The sequence below is a fragment of the Myxine glutinosa genome, chromosome 9 (genome assembly GCF_964187855.1).
Source record: "Myxine glutinosa chromosome 9, kmMyxGlut1.1, whole genome shotgun sequence".
Taxonomy (NCBI): domain Eukaryota; kingdom Metazoa; phylum Chordata; class Myxini; order Myxiniformes; family Myxinidae; genus Myxine; species Myxine glutinosa.
The window spans coordinates 100,181,254-100,198,592 of record NC_136269.1 but is presented as its reverse complement, the minus strand read 5'-3'; the positions used below and the strand labels follow the sequence as shown (position 1 = coordinate 100,198,592).

The following is a 17,339-nucleotide window of genomic DNA, read 5'->3' as shown; positions in this document are numbered from 1 at the left end:
ATGACTGTACACTACCCTGACAACAAACCTAGACTAGATAGGCCAAAGGACTGTACACTACCCTGACAACAAACCGAGACTAGATAGGCCAAAGGACTGTACACTACCCGAAACAACAAACCTAGACTAGATAGGCCAAAGGACTGTACACTACACGGACAACAAACCTAGACTAGATAGGCCAAAGGACTGTACAATACCCTGACAACAAACCTAGACTAGATAGGCCAAAGGACTGTACACTACCCTAACAACAAACCTAGACTAGACAGGCCAAAGGACTGTACACTACCCTGACAACAAACCTAGACTAGACAGGCCAAAGGACTGTACACTACCCTGACAACAAACCGAGACTAGATAGGCCAAAGGACTGTACACGATCCTGACAACAAACCGAGACGAGACAGGCCAAAAGACTGTACACTACCCTGACAACAAACCTAGACTAGACAGGCCAAAGGACTGTACACTACCCTGACAACAAACCTAGACTAGACAGGCCAATGGACTGTACACTACCCTGACAACAAACCTAGACTAGATAGGCCAAAGGACTGTACACTACCCTGACAACAAACCGAGACTAGATAGGCCAAAGGACTGTACACTACCCTGACAACAAACCTCGACTAGACAGGCCAAAGGACTGTACACTACCCTGACAACAAACCGAGACTAGACAGGCCAAAGGACTGTACACTACCCTGACAACAAACCTAGACTCGATAGGCCAAAGGCCAGTACACTGTACAGAAGTTTCCCGAAAGGTGAAACAAAACCACGTTTGTCCGTGAACGAAACGGAAAGATAAAATCGAGAACATTTTAAAATAATCTTACATTAAAGTCGGATGTTCGTACAGAAAACTGAACTCGCACGTCGGTAAACTGAAGCAATGTGGAAAACGCGCACATCGATATAATCCAAACATAACCAGCAACAGTCCACGTACAAAGCAAACAAACAATTTGCAAAACAAAAACGATCAGTTTCGGTGTTTCCTCTAAATCCCCACTTCTTTGAAAGGACCCAAACACACCTCTCGTCTCTCGATCACCAGATCACGAACAGCTGGCGCATGCGCATAACTGCGATGTGATTTGTGCGGGACAACGTGTTTCTTGTGCGGAATGACGTCGCATAGTGCGGAATGACGTTGATTTGTGCGGGTCGACGTAAACTTTGTCCTCCCAATCATCGATTTCCTTCCTCCACAACAATATGTCAACATGAAACAGTAACGGTTTGAAACACTCGAAATACCCAAAGTAAAGACGCCATATTGCTCTTAAGTATTGATTGTGTTAAAGCGCGATGCTGCGCACGCTAATGCTTACGCAAAGAGCAAGCGGACAACGCGGTTCATAAAAGAGTCTTTATTCAAAGTACTCAAACTGCAGCACTAAGCTGCTCAGGGCTGCGCACTCCGCGTATATCGTGAGGCCACGCCTCTCTCCCTGGCGTGGCCCATCCCCACTTGGTGTGCGGGGTGATGTCACCGCGTCAGTGCTTTCGTGTCCGCCACACGCGCCCCCCCAGAATCCCCGCGCACCTGAAGGGTCAGTTTGCGGGGCAAACGGATGACCCGGCCGAAGCGCCCCCTGGCGGCGTCTGGGATGCAGGGATGCCATCTGGAATGCCTCCGGCAGCAGGACCGGGGGGCGGCGTGGCGGCGGGGCTGGGCGGTGCCGGGGGTCCGCCCGCAGGGGGGCGGCCCCGACGCGGGGGTCGGGCCACTGGCGGTGGATGGTCCACGTCGAGGTGGGCCGACTTGAGGCGGTCTACAGAAACGCGGTCAGGAGTACCGCCGATGTCCAGGGTGAAGTGCTTCGCCCCGGTCTCCAGCACGCGGAAAGGCCCGTCGTACGGGGGCCGCAGTGGTGTCCGGTGGGCATCGTGGCGGACAAAGACGTACTCCGCCGTGCGAAGCTCCGGGGCGACGTGCGTCGGTGGGTGCCCGTGGCATGCCGTTGGCACCGGGGCGAACCTCTGGGCGGTCTCTTGCAGAGCGGAGCGCTGCTGTGGCGCGGACCATGGTGCCGTGGAGTCGGGGAGGAACTCGCCCGGCACCCGCAGCGGTTGCCCGAAGACCAACTCCGCCGCGGATGCGCGCAGGTCCTCCTTGGGCGCCGTCCGGAGGCCCAGCAGGACCCAGGGGAGCCTGTCGACCCAGCCGCCGTCGCGGAGGGTGGCCCGGAGCGCGGCCTTCAATGAGCGGTGAAATCGCTCACACAGGCCGTTAGCCTGGGGGTGGTATGCCGTGGTTCGGTGCAGCCGGACCCCGAGCCCCTGCGCGACCGCCCCCCAGAGCTCCGAGGTGAACTGGGGGCCGCGGTCGGACGAGATGTCTGAGGGGGCGCCGAACCGGGCGACCCAGGTGGCGATGAAAGCCTGCGCGACATCCGCCGCCGTCGTCGACGCCAAGGGCACGGCCTCCGGCCACCGGGTGGTGCGGTCCACCATGGTGAAGACATGGGTGAAACCCCGCGAGGGGGGCAGAGGTCCCACCAGGTCCACGTGGACGTGGTCAAACCGGCGTTCCGGCACCGTGAACGGGGCCAACGGGGCCTGGGTGTGCCGGTGCACCTTGGCGCGCTGGCACGCGAGGCACGTCCTGGCCCAGCCGCGGACGGCCTTCCGGAGGCCATGCCAGACGAACTTGTCGGCGATCAACCTTTGGGAGGCCCTCACGCCCGGGTGGGACAGGCCGTGGATGGCGTCAAACACCTGGCGCTGCCAGCCCGCGGGCACGATGGGGCGAGGACGCCCGAGGGAGACGTCGCACAAGAGGGCCGCGCCTGCGCCGTCGAACGGCACCTCGGTGACACGGAGGCCCGTGACGGCGGTCCGCAAGGCCTGGACGTCGGGGTCAGCGGCCTGGTCCGCTGCCATCCGGGCATAGTCGATGCCGAGGTGGACTGCGTGGGCGACGGCCCGGGAAAGGCAATCCGCCACCGGGTTGTCCTTCCCCGCGACGTGCCGGATGTCCGTCGTGTACTCGGACACGGCCGAGAGGTGACGCTGCTGCCGGGCCGACCACGGCTCGGTGACCTTGCCCATCGCGAAGATCAGCGGCTTGTGGTCGACGAAGGCCGTGAACGCACGGCCCTCGAGCAGATGGCGGAAGTGCCTGACCGCCAAGTGAAGCCCGAGCAACTCGCGGTCGAAGGTACTGTAACGGCGTTCCGGCGGGCGAAGCTGCCGGCTAAAGAACGCCAGTGGTTGCCAAGCTCCACGCACCCATTGCTCGTGCACCGCGCCCACCGCGTAGTCCGAGGCGTCGGTGGTGAGGGCGATCGGTGCATCGGGCGCCGGGTGCGCGAGCATGGTGGCGTTAGCCAAGGCGAGCTTCGCGCCCGTGAACGCCGTGTCCATCTGCTCGGTCCAGGTAACGTCGCCTTTGCCCGGCTTACCTCGGAGAGCTTCGTGCAGGGGGCGCAGGAGCTGGGCGATACGGGGCAGGAACCGATGGTAAAAGTTCACCATGCCCAGGAACTCCTGCAGCCCTCTGATCGTGCGGGGGCGCGGAAACCCCTTCACCGCCTTCCCCTTGGCCGGCAGGGGGACGGCTCCGTGCCTGGTGACACGGTGCCCCAGAAAATCGATTATGGCGGCGCCGAACCGGCACTTTGCGGGGTTCACAATCAGGCCATGCTGGCCCAGGCGTTCGACGAGCGTGCGGAGGTGGCGTAGGTGCTCTTCGCGGGACGCGCTGGCGACGAGGATATCGTCCAGGTAGACGTAGACAAAATCCAAGTCGCGCAGGACGCTGTCCATCAGTCGCTGGAACGCCTGAGCCGCATTCTTCAGACCGAAGGGCATCCGCAGGAACTCGAAGAGTCCGAATGGCGTGATGACCGCCGTCTTCGGGACGTCCTCCGGCCTGACGGGGACCTGATGGTAGCCGCGTATGAGGTCCACCTTCGAGAAGAAGGACATGCCCGCCAAACGGGCAGAAAAGTCCTGAATGTGGGGGACGGGGTAGCGGTCGGGGGTGGTGGCGTCATTGAGACGGCGATAGTCCCCGCACGGTCGCCATCCCCTGCCGGGCTTCGGCACGATGTGCAGCGGCGACGCCCAAGCGCTGTCTGAGCGCCGAACGATGCCGAGTCGCTCCAGGGTAGCGAACGCCGCTTTTGCCACCGCCAGCTTCGTCGGCTCGAGGCGGCGTGCCCGGGCGTAGACCGGTGGCCCGACAGTGGGGATGTGATGGGCCACCCCGTGCTTGACGGCCCCCGCCGAGAAGGTGGGCCGCGTGAGGGCCGGGAAGCCGGCGGGTGAATGCGTCCGCTGCCGGAAGCGTACAGACCAACGTGGCCGGAACCGAACCGTTCGGCAAACCGCTTGGCAAGCCGCTCGTTGAGCTGCTCGACGAGCTGGGCAGCGCACAAGCGAGCGAGCTGAACGTCTCGGCCTGGACAAGACGTCTGCGCTTTATGTCGACCAGGAGCCCATTAGCACACAGGAAGTCCGCGCCAAGCAGTGCCATGGGCACGTCGGCGGTGACGAACGTCCATCGGAAAACCTGCCCTCCGAACCGCAGAGAGAGGCAGCGTTTTCCGTACGTACGGATGGGGGTCCCGTTCGCGGCAAGCAGCGCGGGGCCCCCGCCCGCGGCGTGCTTGTCTGACGTGCCGGCGGGAACGACACTCACCTGCGCTCCCGTGTCGCACAGGTAACGGCGCCCGGATAAGGTGTCCGTTATGAACAGCAGGCTGCTCGAACGGCCGGCGCTCATCGCCACTATTGAGCGCCGGCCCGGGCGTTTCCCGACCTGTTGAAGGAGCATGGCGGATGACATTGCCGAGCCTCGTGGCCAAACTTGGCGTGGAACCAGCACCAGGTGGTGGAGCTGGAGGAGCGCGGCTGGCTCCGCCAGGCCGGTGGAGTTGGCGGGTTTCCCCGCGGTGGCGGTTTTCGCCGCGGCGGTGGGCGGGGCGTGGCGGCGGTCACGAGGTGCGTATCAGCATGCTGCGTATGCTGTATAAGCTGATGCTGTGGAACAGCAGCATCAGCAGCATCAGCCACGAGGGCCGTGACGGACACGCCGACTCTCGCCCGCGTGTCCGAAGCGGCGAAGTACTTGTCCGCCTCGGCCGCCAATGCTCGGGGTTCCGTTAGCCCGGTCCCGGCCAACGCGAGGCGAACCTGCGCTGGAAGTTGGCGACGGAAAAGCGCCCGGAATAGAGAACCGGGGGCTTCGTCGCCCAACAGTGACAGCATATGGTCCATTCTGACCGACGGGCGCGTGTCGCCGAGCTCGTGGAGATCCAGGAGGCGGTCGGCCCGTGCGTCGTCCGTGAGGCCGAACGTGGCTAGGAGTAGCCGCTTGAGTGCCTCGTACTTGTGGCCATCCGGTGGGTGGCGAAGGACGGACACAACTCGAGCGGCCGTGCCGGGCCCGAGGGAGGCGACGACGTGGCAGTAGCGCATGTCGTCGTTGGTGAGGCGCCGAAGCTGAAATTGGGCTTCGGCTTGAACGAACCAGACTTCGGCCTGGGCCTCCCAAAATTCGGGAAGTTTAATCGTCATTGCCTTGTCGTTGGCCATTGCAATGGCGTCGTGTTCGGAAGGATCGCTACGGCAGATCCAACGTCGAGGTCACCATATAAAGCGCGATGCTGCGCACGCTAATGCTTACGCAAAGAGCAAGCGGACAACGCGGTTCATAAAATAGTCTTTATTCAAAGTACTCAAACTGCAGCACTAAGCTGCTCAGGGCTGCGCGCTCCGCGTATATCGTGAGGCCACGCCTCTCTCCCTGGCGTGGCCCATCCCCACTTGGTGTGCGGGGTGATGTCACCGCGTCAGTGCTTTCGTGTCCGCCACAGTGTTCCCAAGTGATTGAATAAGATTAGACAGAGTCGTGTTTGTCCCGTGTTCCCATGGGAAAGAATAAGATGGGAAAGAATAAGATGGGAAAGAGTCGTGTCTGTCCCGTGTCCCCATGGGAATGAACAAGAGTAGATTGAGTAATGTCTGTTGTTATGCTGGTGGGGCTTATTGTTTAATTATTGCTCAATAATGATGGTACTGACTTGGATTTACTTGGATATAGAGGCTGGATGCGATGCTAATTACCCTCGCCCGAGGAGAGGGTATTGCATTTGTTTGTTACTTGGCAAAAAAAAAAAAAAAATTGGACAAGTATGTTGATCACTCCGGTTTGTGTGTGTGTTTGTTTGTATGTTTGTTTGTCCGCTCACTTATACTTGCCATCAGGTCACAATTTTAAACCACTCTTCACGAAACTTCACCAAATGGTGGAGTTCGTTGTCTGACAAAATCTTATATATTTTTAGGTGAAAAGGTCAAAAGGTCAACAGAGGCCAAGGGTCAACCACTTTTTATCAAATTTCTAAAATCCTCAATTTTAATCCGAATGACTTGAAATCTGAATAGGATTTACATATCAGCTTCCTGAAACCAACCACCAACTATTTTGAGGTCAACATAGGCCAAAAAGTCAACATAGGCCGAATTTCTAAAATTGTCAATTTTCATCAGATTAACTTCAACTTTGAAGGTGATTTGCATATCAGGTCAAATTCAACCACCAATTTTTATTTTATTTCTTTTGTATACAGAATCGAAGCTCGTGAAAGAGCTAACATTTATCACACAAAAAAATCAAACAGACACACAATGTACATAATAAGGGTAGACAAGATGGGGAGAGAAGGGGAATCACACAAACACAACATTTGAGAGCAGGGACATCGGGAGATCTGTGGGAGGGAGAGGGCTTGGGGGGATGAGGTGTGGGAAGGGGGGGGGGGTATAAAACACAAGGACACTGCAAGGACTTCCAGGAAAGAAGTTGGTATTTCAAAAAAGTGGATCTGGGGTGAAATTAGCGGGGGTAGAAAAGATCAAGGTTTTGGATGGGGGAAGATAATTAGAGATGGTGGTGAACAGCTGTTTTAAAGACCTGGAGGGAGGAGTGGGATTGAAGAGAGTGAGGGAGTTTGTTCCAGAGGTGGGAGAAAAGAGGAATAAAGGAGTGAAGGTGAGCAGAGAGTCTTGATTTTGGCAGTTTAACTATAAGAGGGTTGCAGGCAGATCTTGTGCGACCTGTCGGAATATTTGGGGGACAGAGCACAGAGAGAGCTGGGGGAGCAAAGCCAGAGAGGAGTCGGTCGAAGACAGAAAGACCACCAACCTGCCTGCGGTGAGTAACCTCGGAGTTGGCTTCATCGCGGGAGATTCCAATGATTCTGAAAGCTTTGGTTTCAACAGCGTGAAGCTGAGCAAGGTGAGAGGATTATTTATTTATTATTTATATCATTATTTAAATTACTAGGGCATTGCCCGTACGTGGGTGCCCGTTCCTTGCCAAAAAAAAAAAAAAACGCTACCCGTACGCTCTACCCCGCCCGTACGCCCGTAAACAAAAAAAACAACGCTCTTCGCTTCCGCCCTTCGCTCTGACTGAATTGGGAGAAATAATGCGCATAAGAAATCGAATTACGTACCGTAATGGCGGTCAGCTCGTAACGCGCTCAGCTCCGCTCGTCTCACATCGGCCACGCCTACGCAACAAAGCGTTCTGTGATTGGCTGCCGGAAGTGAAGTCGTCACTGTCCGGAAGTTCGCAAATCGCAGTTACGATGAATCGTTTTAATTTAATCGCAGTTTGAATTCGTTTTAAAACATAGTTTAACGGCAACATAGTTTTCCAACGTGAAATAAATGAATACGCTGTCAAATGTGCCGTCCGAGGCAGAGTCTGATCGCCACGTTCGGCACACGTGATAGCTCGCTGCTCTCTGATTGGTTGAAGCGTTTTTTGGACATAGCTCGGTAAGTACTTGTCCGATTAATATGAAACCTTGAAAAGGCACATCCTCGGGTCCCCAGCAATATACCTGGCAAGTTTAAAGTATATCGGACCCGTGGTTGTCGAGAAACAGCGGTCACAGACAAACACACAGACACACAGACACACAGACACACAGACACACAGACACACAGACACACAGAGATTACTGGAATTATAGATAGATTATTATTATTTATATTCAATTATTTTTGAGGTCAAAAGGATGCTCTACTGAATGCTCTACTGAGTGCCATTCTACTTTGTTGTGTTTTGCCAAGTGTCGCTCTATGAGTGATTTTTCATTTATGTGTTTTTTCTGTCCTCTCACTTATACTTGCCAACAGGACACAATTTTAAACCTATCTTCACGAAACTTCACCAAATGGTGGAATTCGTGGTCCGACAAAATCCTATATATATTTGAGATCAAAAGGTCACAAGGTCAACATTGGCCAAAGGTCAACCACTTTTTTTCAAATTTCTAAAATCCTCAATTTTCATCCAATCGACTTGAAATTTGAATAGGATTTACATATCAGCTAACTGAATTCAACCACCAACTATTTTGGAGATCAACATCGGCCAAAAGATCAACATAGGCCAAAAGGTTAACATCGGCCAAAAGGACAACAAATGCCAAAATGTTAACATCGGCCAAAGCTCAACAACAATTTCGAATTTATAAAATTCTCAATTTTCATCTGATTGATTTGAAAATTGAATTGGATTTTCATATCGGTTAACTGAATTCAGCCAACAACTATTTTTGAGGTCAACATAAGTCACAAGGTCAACATAGGCCAAAGGCCCACCGCATTTTTTCTAATTTCTAAAAACCTCAATTTTCATCTGATTGACTTGAAATTTGAATGGGATTTTCATATTAGCAAACTGAATTCAACCACCAACCATTGTTTCGATCAACATATGTCTCAAGGTCAACATAGGCCAAAGGTCAACCACTTTTTTCAAGTTAAAAAAATCCTCCATTTTCATCCGATTGACTTGAACTTTGATTAGGATTTTCACATCAGTTAACTGAATTCAACCACCAACTATTTTTGAGATCAACATAGGCCAAAGGGTCAACATAGGCCTAAGGTCAACCACTTTTTTCAAATTTAAAAAATCCTCAATTTTCATCCGTTTGACTTGAAATTTGAATATAATTTTCATATCAGTTAACTGAATTCAACCAACAACTATTTTTAAGGCCAACATAGGTCATAAGGTCATAGACCAAAAGTCAACATAAGCCACGTTTCTAAAATTGTCAATTTTCATCCGATTAACTTAAACTTTGAAGGCGATTTGCATATCAGGTCACTGAATTCAACCACTAATTATTTTTGAGGTCAAAAGGATGCTCTACTGAGTGCCATTCTACTTTGTTCCGTTTCGCCAAGTGTCGCTCGATGAGTGCTTTTTCATTTGTGTGTTTGTCTGTCTGCTCACTTATACTTGCCAACAGGACTCAATTTTAAACCGATCTTCACAAAACTTCACCAAATGGTGGTGGAGTTCGTGGTCGGGTAAAATCATATATATATTTGAGGTCAAAAGGTCACAAGGTCAACATAGACCAAAGGTCAACCACTTTTTTTTAATTTCTAAAATCCTCAATTTTCATCCAATTGACTTGAAATTTGAATAGGATTTACATATCAGCTAACTGAATTCAAGCACCAACTATTTTGGAGATAAACATCGGCCAAAGGATCAACATAGGCCAAAAGGTTAACCTTGGCAAAAAGGACAACAAATGCCAAACGGTTAACACAGGCCAAAAGGTCAACAACCTTTTCAAATGCTAAATGTGCTAAATGTTGTTTCTCGTTCAAATGTTTCGAGATATAAGTGCATCAGGAACACCCGTGCAGGTGTCTATGACCCCCAGTTCTTGTTGGAAATCGGAAAACGACGCTCATCTCACCAGCTAACTATTCCGACGGAGGAGCTGTGTAGCCTTGTGGGCTTTGTACGTGAACCAGGCCCCGAGACCGCGGCGCCGCCTGTTGCAGCTGCCCGAATGAGAAGGCGCCACAAGCGGTGCGAGGGAAAACGGAAGCGCGGCAAACGGGCTGGAATCCATACTCGGCTAAAGGCTAACTCCAACAGACCGGCTCTCCTGTCCATTCTACTCTCCAATGTTCGATCCTTGGATAACGAACTGGACTACCTCAGGTTACAACGAACGACCCAGCATGAGATGAAGGATTGCTGCGTTTTTATTTTTACAGAAACGTGGCTCCATGACAACATTCCTGATACGGCCATTCAACTGAACGGGCTAACCTCCTTCCGTGCGGACAGGGAAGTTTCAATGTCCGGTAAGACCCGTGGAGGTGGTTTGTGTGTTTACACTACTCACAATAAGTTAGGGATATTGTGGGATTGGGTTAATTTTTTTTATAAGGGTGTGTGTTTCACTTCACTGATTTTTGGGATAGGCAGACCTATCACAGTATGTGGGTTATGGAATCACCTTGTTTTGTGTTCTGTATGAAATCTGCTCACTGTACACTGTTTGTTTGTCCTATGGGGGTCAATACTCAAAAACTCAAATTCACAATCATGGTCAAAACAGCACACATTTGTCCATTCCTGGGGGTATAAAGGCAGGTATTGTTCAGGAATATTGCCCAGTACACCATTCGACCAACAATGCGTACACGATGCCGCTTAACAGACGAGGAGCGCCACCTAGCCATAGCCCGCCTGCGTTTCGGCAGTAGGCAGTCTGATGCCGTCTAATTTGGCGTGTCACAGAGTGTCATCAGCAGGCTGGCTGCGAAGCATACAGGCACTGGCAGCGTTCGGAATCGACCCAGGAGTGGAGCTCCACATGTCACTGATCGGAACGACGACCAGTACCTGAGGACCTACGCTCTCCGGCACTAAGATGTGAGCGCTCCACAGCTTCAATCACGTTTGCGAGAGGCCAGGGGTACCAGGGTGTCCAGACAAACCATCCGCAACCGACTCCACCGCTTTGGGTTGAATGCTAGACGTCCGTTGCAGGTGACGCCACTGACGGAAAGACACCGTGTTAACCGTTTGCAGTGGGCACAAGACCACGTCACCTGGACCATTAGGGCGGGTCATACTCAGGTGCCAAAATGAATCTGAAGGAAATCCTAACATGAGGGGTGTCTATATTATGTTTGTTATGGGGAATTCAAATATGAGTTTATTTTTTGGATAGGATAACTCTAACCTACATCAATATGTATTTCTAAATTGCCAATTTTACCCTTTCGAACCCCTTTATAAGATATTAAAAGATATAAGGGAAATCATTCATATTGACACACCTTTGTCACCCGGCGATGTTTCCCACAGCACCGAGAGATGGAATTGAAAAGGGGTGGTGTGCAATATGGATACATTTCTTCAATGTTATGACAAATTTGTGTTTGAAATTGGGATTTGAGAAATCTTGGCATTGATTTAAGTAGGCTTGTACTTTTGCACTCCACTGTATATGTATATAATTGTACACTTCAACCCTTATAAAGGGAAGAGAAGAGGTGTACATACAGTCGTGGCCAAAAATATTGGCACCCTTGTACTTATTTCAAATAACTCACAATTTTCTCCAAAAAGAAGTTGAAATTGACAAAAGTATTTGGTCTCCACAATTCTTTATTTTACTGTCAATATTAAAGAACCTTTGTTTTATGATTCAGAACTTAATATATCCTTTGAAATCAGAAAATAAAAAGAAATGGCATTGACAAAATTATTGACACCCTCAACTTAATATTTGGTAGCAGAGCCTTTGGACAAAATAACTGCAGTCAACCACTTCCTATGGCCATGAATGAGCTTCCTACACCTCTCTACTGGCAGTTTGTCCCACTCTTCTTGTGCAAACTGCACCAGTTCTCCCAGATTTGAAAGGTGCCTTCTGCCAACTGCTGTTTTCAGATATCCCCACAGGTGTTCAATGGGATTTGGATCTGGACTCATTGCTGGCCACTTCAGAACAGTCCATCGTTTTGTCTTGAACCATTCCTGGGTGCTTTTTGAGGTGTGTTTGGGATCATTGTCCTGCTGCAAGACCCATGACCTTCGACGGAGACCCAGCTTTCTGACACTGGGTTGAACATTGCGCTCCAAAATGCCTTGGTATTCTCGAAATTTCATGATGTCATGCACACATTCAAGGCACCCAGTGCCAGAGGCAGCACAGCAACCCCAAAACATCACTGAACCTCCTCCATGTTTGACTGTAGGGAAGGTGATCTTTTCTTTGAAGGCTTCATTTTGTTTTCTGTAAACATAGAGATGATGTGCTTTCCCAAAAAGCTCTAATTTGGTTTCATCTGTCCACAGGACATTCTCGCAGAAGGATTTTGGCTTGTTCAGGTGTGTTTTGGAAAAAAACTCCAGTTGGGCTTTCTGTTGTCTCTCTCTCAGCAGTGGGGTCCTTCTGAGCTCCTACCATAGAACCTCCTTTCATTGAATTGGTGCCGGATGGTGTGAGTTGAAACTGTCATACCTTGTGTTTGAAGGTCAGCTTGAATCTGTTTGGCAGTTGATTAAGGTGCTTTCTCCACCATTCGAACAATCCTTCGCTGCAATCTTCGATAAAGTTTTCACTTGCGGATACATCAAAGGAGGTTGGCTGCAGTGCTATAGGCCTTAAACTTCCTGTTAACATTGCGTACGGTGGACACAGGAGCATCAAGGTCTCTGGAGATGGACTTGTAGCCTTGAGTTTGGACTTGCTTGGCTACAATCCTGTGTCTGACCTCCTCAGACAATTCTCTGGTTTTCTTTCTTTGCTCCATGCTCATTGCAGTACACACAGTGACACAAAACAGTAGAACGACTCCTTTTCTCTATTCAAACTGGTTGAATGAGTGATTTTTATATTGCAGGCACCTGCAACTCACCACAGGTAAGTTCAATTCCAAAGTAAAGGAGAATCACCTGCTTGAAATCTAATTATATCTAAGGTGCCACGAATATTCTTCGGGCCATTTTAGGATTTCTGTGTGGAATAAGCTGAAATTTTGTAATTTTTTCAGCTTTTTTTGCTTTGTTCCACTGCAAACTAAAGAAATACATATGTGGATACAAAAATATTTTTTCACCAATTTTCTGGAAGAAAGGTGCATTATTTGAAAAAGGTGCTGGGGTGCCAATATTTATGGCCAGGTGTGTGTGTGTGTGTGTGTGTGTGTGTGTGTGTGTGTGTGCGTGCGTGCGTGCGTGCGTCTGCGTCTGCATCGTACGGGTCAAATTATACCATTTAATGGAGGACCATCACTCTTTTTGGTCCACCATTCCAGTACTTCCAGTCCCTGGTGTTGGGCTAGCGGTTAGGGTGCCGGCTTAGGATCCCTAGGATCCTGGGTTCGAATCTCGGTCGATCGCCGAATTAATGCCAGGGGGGTTGACTCAGCCTGTCATCCTTCCGAGGTCGGCTAATTGAGTACCAGTTCACTGGTAATTCCCTGTTTGTCGTTGAAGGCGGCAAAAAGGGTTGGCGTCAGGAAGGGCATCCGGCCGTAAAACATTGCTTCAAAAAGGGGACCAAAAAACAACAACTACCACGGTCCCCGAAAAGGCCAACCCCCGCTTTACGGGGAAAAATGGCCTCTAAACGGTGGTTTTATTCATATTGACACAGCCAAATCAAATGTACATATTTATTAACAGGTGAACTGCATGTATATCACTGGTTACAATTACAAAGATCAATCTCCTTACTTCTTGCACTTTACCAGGTTGCACAAGTCCTGCTTTGACTCATTCGTGGACATCAACCTCCTGCTGGTCTCCTGAGCCCTGATGCCTCCATCCCTCTTTTCCTGTGAGAAGTACTTAGCAGAAGCCTCAGTCACCATTTTAACAACCCTCTCAATGCTTTGTGTGTGGCAAGGCCAGTTGAGCACCTCCATGGGGGTGTTGATGAAGTTCTTCACCTCCGAGGTGCTTAGGGAGCAGGTGAGAGGTGGCTCTGACACACCTTCTGACCAGCTGATCAAGTTACCAATGCTGGAAGCATCACAGTTGATGTCAGGTGTCTTTCTGGTGCTGACAGAGGAGTCCCCCAGCTGAGTGTCTGGGCCCCCCTCTCCCCTGATGGCCAGGATTCTCTCCACCCCCTCAGTTCTCTCCTTCTGATCCTCAGAGCACAGCAGTGTTTGGAGGATGGCTTCACTGTGGGCATACCAAGCAGATCTTCTCACAGTCGGCATCACAAGGTCCAGCACCTCCTTCCTCTGGGACTTGAGGCAGTCCAGCTGAAACAAGATGTGCCTAGGCCCTTCAATCCAGGAGTGCTTGACTTTCACGTTGAACCAACATGGATAATACACTCCAATGATGAATTCCACAATGGATTGCAGATTCTTCCGGTTCTTTCCTTTCAGTCCATGCTTTGACACCCAGAGCCTGAGAAGTCTGTTCGCTGTGGTGAGCCAGCGGCTGTGGTTTACTGGTCCAGTCTCCACTAGAGCCAGCCTTGCAGGAAGCACTCCATCCCTGATTGCACAGACAATTTTATAGCCATAGTGTTGATCAGTTGAGAGATCTTCAATGGCTTTGTCAGACAGCTTGATCAGTGGAGGGCCAACAAAGATCCGGGTGAAGTTTGGATTGATATCCCAAGTCTGTAGCAGAAGCAAGGAGCTTTCCTATTGGCCCAGAAAATGTGTTGTCTGACAGAGTAGGGCCATCAAGGTGAACAATGAGATGGCGCAGGGGAAGTTCACCAGTGTGCAGGTTGCACACCAACCAGACCAGCTTTCTCCCCAGGTGCAGCTCCAGCTTCCGCATTACTCCAGCTTTCACACCAGTGTTGACATTTGTTGAGTCTCCTCCAATGGCCCACAAGGTCTTATCAAAACCCCTCTCTTTCAGCCAGGCAAACAGGACCTTAGCAATCTGCTCCGCATGTGACTCCTCTTTAGTTGCTTTCTCTGGGGTAAAGTGGAACAGATAGTAGCTACCAGGCTCACTAACAACACTATAGTGTTCTTCCTTGATATTTGCAGGAAAAGATTGGTCACTGCCCTCAGCTTCCATCATCACATTGGTCAGGTCAATCCGCCCATCAAAGAGGATGCAGGAGATCCCCCCCCTCCTCCCTGCACTTCTCATCAAACTCTTCCCCTAGCTCTGTCATCAACTTCTCCTGTGCTCTGTTGACCTTGTTCTTATCAATCACTTTACTTGTATTGTCTTCTGTGATGATTCCTGCATCAATCAGAGCTGCAGTTGCTATTGCTGCAGTTGGCCTCAGCCCTATTCCATACCTTACACTAGCAAGGGCAATGTTTTGGCTCTCATCATAGTTTTTCTGGACCTTTGCTGAAGCTGCAGGCTCAGTGTCAGTTTCAGGGAAGAGCTCAACTTCAGTGACAAACTCATCTTCAGCACCACTTCTCTCCAATTCCAGATCCTCATCACCATCTGACAAAAATCTCTCAACATCCTTCCTGGCTGCCTTCTCTGCTGCAGCAGCATTTTCCTCCTTGCTCTTTCTCCTTTTCTCTGCATTCTTTTTCTTTTCCTGCCTTTCCAATGTCCTCACCTGTCTCTTGTGCTCTGGCAGATCAGGGCTCCCCATTTGGTGGGGTCCTTTACTTCCAACCTTCTCTTTCTGTCCCTTGATGTAGGCAAGATCTTTCACAGGAATCATTTTCTCTCTGCTGCAGGAACAGTTCATGTGGGCTTGGATCACACAGCCCTCACCGGCCTCACAGCCTCCCCCCTCACAACTGGTAATCTGACACTTGCAAGTCAAAATATCAAATAACTTGTCTAACTTGACAATGAACCTCTCTTTGGCATCCCGTTTGCCCTTCCCAAGAGAAAACTTCACTGCCTGATTCCAGACCTCCTTGAGCTTGGACATGATGGTCACCTTTTCATTGATAACAGGAGGCTTGAAAAGAGCATTAGCTTTGCTCCACTGACAAATCAGACCAAGGTAGATGTCAGACACGAGCTGGTCCACTGGGTAGTTCCTCCTGTCATCTTCACTTTGCTCCCTCAAGCAGATGCCATACCTCAGGATATCCCTCACAGTTGGCAGTTCAGACACCAACAGCTCCTGCCCAGTGCCAACAAGATTACTTAAATGAGAACTTGATTTCATCCTTGTTCTGACTTGAGCCATTTTTAGTAGTTCACACTGAAATAAAAACAATAATACACAGGTAAGTATCCACTACAGACAGATATTAAGGTATTACACAGGTATTACAGAAAACCGTCAAAATATTCACTTCACAGGTCACTATTTTCCTTCACATTACTCGGATGATATACCTTCACCTCAAGATTTAGATAAATCAAAAAAGAACCTCGTTATCTTTGATGATTGTGTTAATGAGAGAAACCAAACAGTAATGGATAGCTACTATACAAGAGGGAGACATTCTTCTTGTAATTGTATTTATCTTAGTCAGTCATATTTTCAACTCCCCCGACGCTCAATAAGAAACAATGCCAATACTTTTATTTTATTTAAGTTAAATTCAATAGATGTAAATAATTTTTGGAGAGATAATTGCTCTACGTTATGTAGTAAAAAAGAATTTGAAAATTATATGAAACACACGATTGGAAAATATAAATATATTGTTGTGAAACAAGATGAGATACCAACTGATATTTTACACACATAAATGACAACTATTATTAATCTTGTGGGTAAATCTGCTTCAGGAAAGAACTTTCATAAATCTAAACTCTTGAATAGTAAAAATGAAAAGATTGTAAGTTTTTTTTAAAAACACCTTATGATTCGTTTTGTAGGTACTACAACCAGAGCAATGCGACCAGGAGAATAGACAGGACGTAAAACCTCAAAAGGCCCTTATATAAAATGCTTGAGGCATTTCTTGTTAAAAGTTGGTAACAAATGTTTTTAACATAATTTGGGTATGCTGAATCCGAATTCGGTTGTTACCAAGCTGGCAAATGCTTTATAGTGGCTCAAAATCGCAATTCAAAATGGCCGCCAAAATCGCACATATTTGATGTGTCAAATTTTGTTATTTCATGCTTTAGGTTAAAACTATGTTAGCAGAGTAGGTATTTGGTCTTTTGAAAACACTTTCAGCATGGATAATTCAAACTAAGTTGATACCAAGCAAATACAAGCTGCTGGCACCCAGCCAGAGGACAAAATCCAAGATGGCCACAGTAAAATTTGAAAAATGCATATTGTTACGGATCTCTCCGTCGGCCTTTTCCCCTTAAGAAGGGGGGGATTAGTCCCCTTGTCCGCGACTGACCGACGTGAGTCCTGGGGGTCCCAACGCTCCTCCCGGTCGGGAGCAGCCAGGGTATTTGGTCTACAAAAAGTCCCAAGGACCTGAGTGCCACTCCTGACCGCGAGCAAGGGAGGGGCTCCCGCTCGAACCCCGGTTTGGATGGTCTAGTTGCTGAGCGGTTTTTAGCAACCCGAAGTTCGAGTCATTAGCGAAGACTAAACCCGATCCTGAAACGTTGGCCAAATCGTGCCACAGGTGTCCAATGAGGGAAATCA

The 17,339-nt window shown here is 49.6% G+C and overlaps 1 protein-coding gene across 1 annotated transcript in view; it reads right to left on the bottom strand.

Moving 5' to 3' along the window:
• Positions 1-1,096, bottom strand: part of LOC137435183 (uncharacterized) — a 48,510-nt gene extending 47,414 nt beyond the window's left edge. The window contains exon 1 of the mRNA XM_068128735.2: positions 1,043-1,096. The gene's annotated coding sequence lies outside the window, so the exon portion shown is untranslated. The remainder of the gene's footprint in view (positions 1-1,042) is intronic.
• Between the last annotated feature and the right edge of the window lie 16,243 nt (positions 1,097-17,339).